The following is a 6,062-nucleotide window of genomic DNA, read 5'->3' as shown; positions in this document are numbered from 1 at the left end:
GCAGATCTACACAGCTGCATTCACATTTCAAAATAATTATTCTCTGTGTATGCTTATCTGTGATGGCCTAATTTTGCTATTAATTCATTTACTATTAGTTTCCTATCTGCAGAACAAATGCAGTTAATGTTCTGGCATTTATTCATATTTTATGATCATCTCACAACAATTAGAAGTTTTCTCATTAAATAATGCTTACTTCATAAATATTTTCAACAGGGTAGCATATCAGAACTGAAAACAAAGCAATCAGAAGATCATCCATATTAAGGTGATGACGTCTTGAGATTTTCTCCTGATTATTGTGCTTCATAATGATATTTCTAAATTAATGTGTATGTGTGTGTGTTAGATGAAATATAATTAAACACTGCTTCAGAAATGGATGCATTATTTCACATTGGTATTACCAAGTTTTTATACATATGTATTTTATTTTTATATGTAGAAGACTAAATTTCCTCCAAATCCTGCAGGTATAAGTATGAAGCATGTGCATATAAAAGGGGATGAAGGTGTGAAAAAATGTAAATATTTTTAAGGGAGATATTACTGCACGTTCCTGTAGGTGTGCAATGATCTTAATTGACCACACAAACTGACCACCGTCAGTAGGTGTCGTAATAAATACCATTTCCTGATTTTAAGTAAAAGTAGCAGGCACACTTTTCACTCAGTTTTTGGTGATTCTGGGATAAGAAACATTAGAAGAATTATGTTGTTTAGGTAGTTATTAATAATGTAGAAAATAACCCTAAACAGTCAGACAGAACAGGCTCCTAAACATGTTGACAGCCTGGAAATTTTCCAAAACCACTGTTGTATGCATGTTCTTACCTGCACCCACACAGGACTTTGCATATCTTCTCAAGACACTGGATTTTTATTCAGTCTCCAGGACTCTGCAGGTTGCAGGAATACAGGTTATGCTTTGCCCCAGAAAAACAAGTGTGACACCAGCCTACCAAACACCAGTCTTTGAAAATGTGAGTTACAATGCAATATCACTATGACTTCATACAGCTATTGCCATTTTCTTGTTCCCATAACTGAGGGTACACTCAACAGCAAATAGTAAATTAGGGTTATTTTTCCGCTGATTTGGAGGAGCATTCTATCAGATTGTTATTATTAAAATGTTTCACAAACCAGGCTGATCTGCAGGATGAATAGACATTTTTATCCTGCCAGGACAAGAGGACAAAAGAACAAAAAAATTCTAATGACTTTTCAAAATCTCAGATAAAAAGTTTGAATAAAGTTTTGCTTTTTGTATATATTTTATTACTTTACTATATTTCATCAATAAAAACAGTTTCTCGAATTGTCCATAATTATATTTAAATGGAGGCACTAATGTAACATTCTGTTGGCTTAAACAAATTGTTCATTTTTAACCCCTAACCTCAGACACAAGCTGCCAGGGTAAAACTGCATTGTCATGTGGCAATTTTTTAAAACATTGATAGTCTCAGATTATTATTCTTGATTTTGATATAATTATTTAAATAATTCCTGTCCGTCTAGAATATAATATTTCTGGGTCATCTCCAGATTACACAAGACAGTTGATTTAGTCTCATGCTTGATTGTGAAAAATCCCTACTCCCCTTTCCGTTCTTTCCATCTTCTCCCCTGCCAGGTAAATCACATTTTTTTAAAAAGGCACAGTGTTATTGGTTGGGGTTTTTTTAGCAGATCAGAACTAAGACGATTCATGAATTCTGAATATCTAATTTCTATACTTTTTTAGGATAAAGAATTGTTTATAGCAAAAGACTGCATAAAGTGAAATCTTGGTCACACAAAAATGACAGCAAAATCAGTTTTGGCTTTTGTGAGAAGGAATTCTATGTAACTCTTGAGGAAAAACTCTGAGTTTCAGTATTCTTACCCTAATTAGATCCAATCTTTCTTCTATATAACCTTACTATATACACTAGCTGTAGATTTCCTTTTCCTTGATTTCCTTGATTGAGTCAGGGAGAAGCACAGATAACAACCACTGTCTATTAAAACACCTTTCATTAATTAAGCTGTAACCGTTAACATAATTAAACCATTATTATTAATAGCAAACATCTCTCTACCCAGTGCATTCACTTACTTCTTATGCAGTTCACTCTCCAAGTACTTGGATTTCCTCAATTATCTGGTTGGAGTTAAGGCATGAACCCCAGCTGCAGAAGCAACAGCTCATCCAGATGTGCCAGTGGCTTCTGGGCTGGTCTTCAGAAAGATCCCAAGACTCCCTCATCCCACCAGACATGAACATCACCCTGTAGTCTTTCTTTGCAAACAACAGTCTCCACCTTCCCACACAAGGTCCAAATCATGCAGCTCCTTGCTGGTGCCCATACGTGCTGGTGGCTTTCCACACTTTTGGTCCGGCCCTTGGTGTCCCGAGCTTCTCTGTTCTTGCAGATCCAGCAGGACTGCTGGCCTCTGGAGCTCACCAGTTCCTGGGACAGTCACACATTCCTCAGCTGGTTACCCTTCCACTCTTTGTCCTGCTTTTGTTCAGTACTTATATCTCTACCAACGTACATGGGTAACCACAGAAGGGACTGCTACAGCACCCTATGCTCACAGGCCACTTGTGGAGCTTCCTCTCCACAAAACAGTAATAGTTATTTATTATATGTGTGATACACATGTAGGAAACAAAGAACCTGCTAATATGCTATAAAATATGTTACAACTTTGAGCCTGGCATCTAATAATACCTACAGGTGGTAACTGTACAAGTTTTAGGTTATCTCACAAGATTTCCTTCCAATAAATGCTGTATATTATACCTCCACAGTGTTAACTAAAAAAAAAAAAACCACAAAACCAAACAAACAAAAAAAAAAAACCAACCCATTTATTTCCTGTGGCCAAGCTGAATAAAACATAAGAAATAGAAAAGAGTTTAAAGCAAATTTAATTTTTATACTTATTTCAATTTCATTGATCTAGGTTACTGTTATCTGTGAATGTAACTTAAATAATAACAACAACGTGATAGTAGCAATCAAATCAAATTATGTTAGGTGATGTATTTTCATATTTGTCAACCCAGTCATTGCCCTCAACTATTTCTCCACTATGGAAACTCTGCTATCCTGCCAATATCTCTATATTATCATCTCTGTTAAGACAGGAAACCAGAAATAGATTTGCCATACATAATCCAGTTATGAACCTGCTTTATTGGAATGAAATACTTTAAATCCCAGTGGTTAGCAAGATGCAGACCTTCAAAGTATTCACTGTTCTGAGGCAGACTATCACCTATACTGACTTCAGGTCAGTAAGATTTTGGTTAAAAAATCTGTACTTAAGGAAAGTGAAAACAACATTTTCTAAAAGAAGAGAAGGTGGCTTATTTTTGAGAAATTATTTTTATTGTTGTTGCTTTTATTGTGGGTAGTTGTTTGGGTTTTTTTAATTGGCAATGGGGGAAAACATTTCATTGTAGAGGAATGAGGCTGGGCTAATTAGCATTGATAATATACAGCTGTGGGTTGGCTTCATGGTTGTCAAGTTGGCCGATGTAGGTAAGGTGCAGGTGTGGCTGGTTCTGTTAAGTGGTTGAGAGCCAGTGAAGGGAGAGCAGCTGAGGAAGAAGGGGAGAGAGGAAGAAGCAGAGAAAAGAGAGAGAACACATTCCCTGGAAGAGGTGAGATGAGGAGAAGGCAGCAGAGGGACTGACATGAAGAGTGTCATGTATGCTGGTATGAGGTGGTAAAAGACCTTGTTGTAGCTGGCTAGTTTGGAGAGTGCTGTGACATTTCATTGGTTTTAATATGAGTTCATTGCAACTACTCAGAAGCTGGAATATCAGGGGTAAATGCAGCAGTAAAATAGTGAACATCATTAAGCAGATCCGATTTGGACAAAATCAATATGTCTTCCCTATTCTTCATGCAGTTACAGAAGCAAATCACCATGATGGTATGATGTCAAGCATGTCAGAGTCACAGTATTTGAAATGTGCTAGAAATTGTAAAACCCTTCTCAGGTGTTGTTCCGTCTTGTTAAGGATCTGTGATCAGGAAGATTTCTCCCCTTCTCTTTGCTGCTTCTTCTGGCTGTTTCCCACAGCAGAATTCATTAAGAAAACTAAGAAATGCCATGAACTACATTTAAAAGGGAAGCATCATCTTTACTAACTGTTCCCATCACAAAGCATTTCTTTGCCTTGGAAGAGGACTGTTTTCCTGTTGGCTGCATGCAGAGAATGGAAATGGGGAAAAAAATGAAATTGTAGAAACATTCTTAAAAAAGACATACATTGTACAGATTCCTAAAAACCCTTCCAATTATCCAAAGATTTAATCAAGCATTGTCTGCTATGGGCATATGTATGTGCCTGGGGTATCCTCATACGCTAAGCATGACTAGCAGCTCTACTTGCACTGTTAGTAGCTGCTAAGCTCAAGAAGATGCTCTAACCAGAAAGATAAAAGTGTTCCAAGTACTGTAATGGAGTTGCAGGGAATGAAGATATATGAAGTGTGAGAGGAAAAGCAATATGTGTTAAGATTTTGATCCTATGAACTGATGTGGTCTGCAATCACACTGTTAGAGCTGTCTGACTCTTTAGGCAGTCTAGTCCCGTTGCTGGAGCCCTGTAGTATGGCATCAAAGTGATCAGTGGTAAAATGGGCAGTAAATTGTAAATATCAACCTTTCCTGCTGGTTTTACACTTTGATAAGAGCTGAGATAGTGCTTTTCAAATAAAATATATTTTTCCTTTCTGCACTTCAGCATTTTCAGTTTGGAAAAGCCTAATACATTTCAGGTCATATAGCTTGCTCCCTAAAGTGAGATATTTACTAATTTAGAAGCTGCTATCAAAAATAGCAAGAAATAGGAAATGAAAGAGAGAGCAAAACAGTGAGACCTTTCCTGGCACAATAATCTCTAAGGCTTTGACCCAGCAAAAAATCATCTCTGCTTAATCTTGAACATGCTGGCAAAAGTTCCAAATAAGATATCAGGAAAGGCAAACGTATTTGTGCAGTGGAAGAGTTTGTATTAACTTATCACTTTGTAATTTACTGAAAAGGTTACTTTATTTGAAATGATTATTCTTTAAAAGCCATAGTAATTTTTGTCTAACTAGAGAGGGAGACAGAGTCAAACACAAGTGTCTTGACAACACTTTCATCTGACAGACTGGAATTGGACTGTAGGTAAGACATGGTTCAGGATTCCACTTTCATTTCCCTTCAGTGTAAGTTTCACTTATTAGTTATCTTGGATTCAAATGCATTTAATAATTTTTTTAAAAATTATTGTTGTACTAAGTAAGCACTAAACTAGTTTCTGTGAAGTATGTTGAGATCCCCAGGAAAAAAAGCACTATCACAAAAAAAACCCAAAAGTCAATAAAATATATTTAAAAAATATTAATAAACTCCAGTAATGATGACATTTTGTCACAGAAATTCTCAGTCCTCTGTGCTGCTCCCATACACAATACAGTATTCAAATAAGATATGCAGCTTTTTACAACAAAATTTTGCATTTTCAAACATTCTTCTTGATTTTAAACATTTCTCATATTATACTTGACATGAACATTCTTTTTCTGCTTTTTCTGCTCAGTTGTTGGCAGCTGTTACAGTGCTGTAATCTGAAAAAAAATAAAAGCTTGCAGAATGGCTAAGTATCATATATTACATGTATTCCTTATTTGGTGAAAATTATGTTAGGTGAATGTACTAATTCAGAAGGCAAACCTGATGCAGATTACAAATAAGGAGAGTGATTTTAGCTAATAGAAAATAAAATCCTCAGAGCTATACTGAGTATACCATGGAAACACAGGTGTACTTTTCCCTTTAAAATGAAAGTGAACAACTATTCTATATAATTAGTGAGATTGTCTAAATGCACAGTTTTACCCTCCAAACTAAGGTCTGTTTACTATCTTAGTTTTTTTTTTTTTTTTCCTCAAGGAATTAGAATATGCTGAAATTTTTGAAGCTAAAGCACTTCCTTTTTGTCTTAATGTAGAAACTGTAGGATTAGCTGCCTGAAAATGAACCCATTAGATAGTAATAACTTG

At 35.8% G+C, this 6,062-nt stretch overlaps 1 long non-coding RNA gene across 1 annotated transcript in view; it reads right to left on the bottom strand.

Moving 5' to 3' along the window:
- Positions 1-2,865: 2,865 nt before the first annotated feature.
- LOC130146498 (uncharacterized) overlaps positions 2,866-6,062 on the bottom strand; it is a 53,812-nt gene continuing 50,615 nt past the window's right edge. Inside the window, exon 5 of the long non-coding RNA XR_008820930.1 lies at positions 2,866-4,212. This is a non-coding gene — a long non-coding RNA (uncharacterized LOC130146498). The remainder of the gene's footprint in view (positions 4,213-6,062) is intronic.

This window comes from Falco biarmicus, chromosome 3 (assembly GCF_023638135.1).
Source record: "Falco biarmicus isolate bFalBia1 chromosome 3, bFalBia1.pri, whole genome shotgun sequence".
In the NCBI taxonomy this organism is placed as follows: Eukaryota; Metazoa; Chordata; class Aves; order Falconiformes; family Falconidae; genus Falco; species Falco biarmicus.
Note: the sequence above shows the minus strand (reverse complement) of the source record. Positions and strands in the feature narration are given on the sequence as shown.